This window comes from Mchenga conophoros, linkage group LG3 (genome assembly GCF_057382185.1).
Source record: "Mchenga conophoros isolate Kocher_MC1m ecotype Shallow Benthic linkage group LG3, M_conophoros_male_GT1.1, whole genome shotgun sequence".
In the NCBI taxonomy this organism is placed as follows: domain Eukaryota; kingdom Metazoa; phylum Chordata; class Actinopteri; order Cichliformes; family Cichlidae; genus Mchenga; species Mchenga conophoros.
In genome coordinates, this window is record NC_140528.1 from 14,502,750 (window position 1) to 14,505,043 (window position 2,294).

At 42.5% G+C, this 2,294-nt stretch overlaps 1 long non-coding RNA gene across 1 annotated transcript; it reads right to left on the reverse strand.

Annotated features, from left to right (window-relative positions):
- Positions 1-1,031: 1,031 nt before the first annotated feature.
- On the reverse strand, positions 1,032-1,521 carry LOC146577367 (uncharacterized). Its single transcript, XR_014889460.1, has 2 exons — positions 1,461-1,521; positions 1,032-1,135 (listed from the first exon to the last, which is right to left on the reverse strand). It is a non-coding gene; the product is annotated as an uncharacterized LOC146577367 (long non-coding RNA).
- Between the last annotated feature and the right edge of the window lie 773 nt (positions 1,522-2,294).

Here is a 2,294-nt window from a genome sequence, read left to right on the forward strand (position 1 = left end):
CTAAAGCTGAAAGGACAGTTTATTTGTACCATCTTCACGTGAACACATTCAAGAACATCACAGATGAAGAAACATTAAAAACTTCCACACTACATAAAGCAAGAAAAATAGTTTTTCTTTCAGGTGGTTTCAGAAAAACAGAAACATCAAACATCTCCAAGACTCTCTTTGAAAGAACTAAAAACCTTTGTTCTCATGGTCCAATCATGAGTGAACTCCCTGATGAAGCCTTGTGTGCTAAAACATGTCAGAGTTTTAAAGGTTAAACATGAGTTTCCAAAACGTTTTGCTGGAGAACAATGAACTATTTGACTGAGTTTCAATCATTTACAGACGAGCAAAACCAGGACAGAGAAAAAAGGACAAAACTGACTCAGTAAAAAACAGAAAAGAAGATCCCATGTAGATCTGTATTATGTAGAAGTTCAGCCCAGCAACCAGTTCAGTTCAACACAAGTTTAAATGATTCTATCTGAACTCTGTGGAGCCTGATCTCAAGCTTTTTGAGTCTGACACAGAAACCAGAGGATCTTTCTGTGTCTTCAGATTCACTGTGATCCAGTGATGGGAGTGATTTCAGCCCTGAGTGATCGCGCTGATGTTTGCACAGAGCAGACAATGAGGTGAATGTTTGGGCACATTGGTAACAGTGAAACAGTTTATTAGTAACGTGGGATCGTTTGTGTGCAGAGTATGATCTGAGATTCCTGAAGCTCTTGTCACACTGGTCACAGCTGTAGTTTCCTTCCATGTGTGCACGTTCATGAATGTTACGATGACCTGACTGTGAGAAGCTTCTCTCACAGTGTCTGCACTTGTGTGGTTTCTCTCCTGTGTGGACTCCTTTGTGTGTTTTAAGCTGACCTTCAGTGGTGAAGGATGACCCACACTGATCACAGAGGTGCTTTTTAACCCCACTGTGAATCAGTTCATGTCGTTTTAACTCACTTGATGTGGTGAAGCTTCTCCCACATTCTTTGCAGTATTTCAGTTTGTCTCCAGTGTGTCTACGTTGATGTACTTTTAGGGCCTTTTGCTGACTGAAAGTTTTTCCACAGAGGTCACAATGAAAGTCTTTCCCACCACCACAGTGATGACAGGGTTGAGAACTGGATCCATCTGTGTCGCTCTGCTTCTAAACAAAGACACAAAGACAGTGTAAGTCAGTCCTTCAACATTTGTATCCTGAACGTCGCCTGAAATAAAGAGCATCTCTGCAGACGTCCAACTACATTTGACTGTTTCAGTTAACATACTCAGTTTACTGGGCTGCAATAACTACAATACTACCACCATAATACTACAGTAATACTAAAATCATAACTGAAAGGAAAATCTGAATAATCACTCAGAGCTGCTTTTCCATGCAGTAGAATTGCTAACATGCTAACACAGTTTAATGAGCAGAGTTGTTCCAAACAGTCAGGCTAAAATGACAAGATAACAATATAAATACATACCTCACAGTAGCTGCACTTGTAGAGTCTCTTTCTGGTGTGGATCTGTTGGTGTCGTCTCAGGTGACGTGGAGCTTTAAAAGTCTTCCCACACAGGTCACATCGATAAGGTCTCTCCTCAGTGTGGGTAAACATGTGTTGTTGTAACTGTGCGTCTGTTGTAAAGTATTTGCCACACTGTTCACAGCAGTACACATCATGTCTGGTGTGAATGCGTAGGTGTGTATTTCGGTACCCTCTCTGGCTGAAAGTTTTTCCACAGATGTCACAGCTGTATGCCTTAATTCCAGAGTGGGTAACTAGATGCTTCTGTAAGCAGCTACTTTGAGTAAAAGCTCTGCCACACTGATCACAGCTGTATGCCTTAATTCCAGAGTGGGTAACTAGATGCCTCTGTAAGCTGCTACTTTGAGTAAAAGCTCTGCCACACTGATCACAGCTGTACGCTTTAACTCCACTGTGGACGAGTTGGTGTTTTTTTAGGTGACCCTTCGAGGAAAAAGACTGTCCACACAAGTCACAGCTGAACGGTCTCTCTCCAGTGTGGATGACCTGATGCTGTTTTAGTTTAGCCCTCACAGTAAAACCCTTCCCACACAAGTCACAGCTGAACGGTCTCTCTCCAGTGTGGATGACCTGATGCTGTTTTAGTGAAGCCTTCTCAGTAAAACCCTTCCCACACTCGTCACAGCTGTATGGCTTAATTCCAGAGTGGGTAACTAGATGCCTCTGTAAGTGGCTACTTTGAGTAAAAGCTCTGCCACACTGATGACAGCTGTACGCCTTAACTCCACTGTGGATGAGTTGGTGTTGTTTTAGGGAACCCTTCGAGGAAAA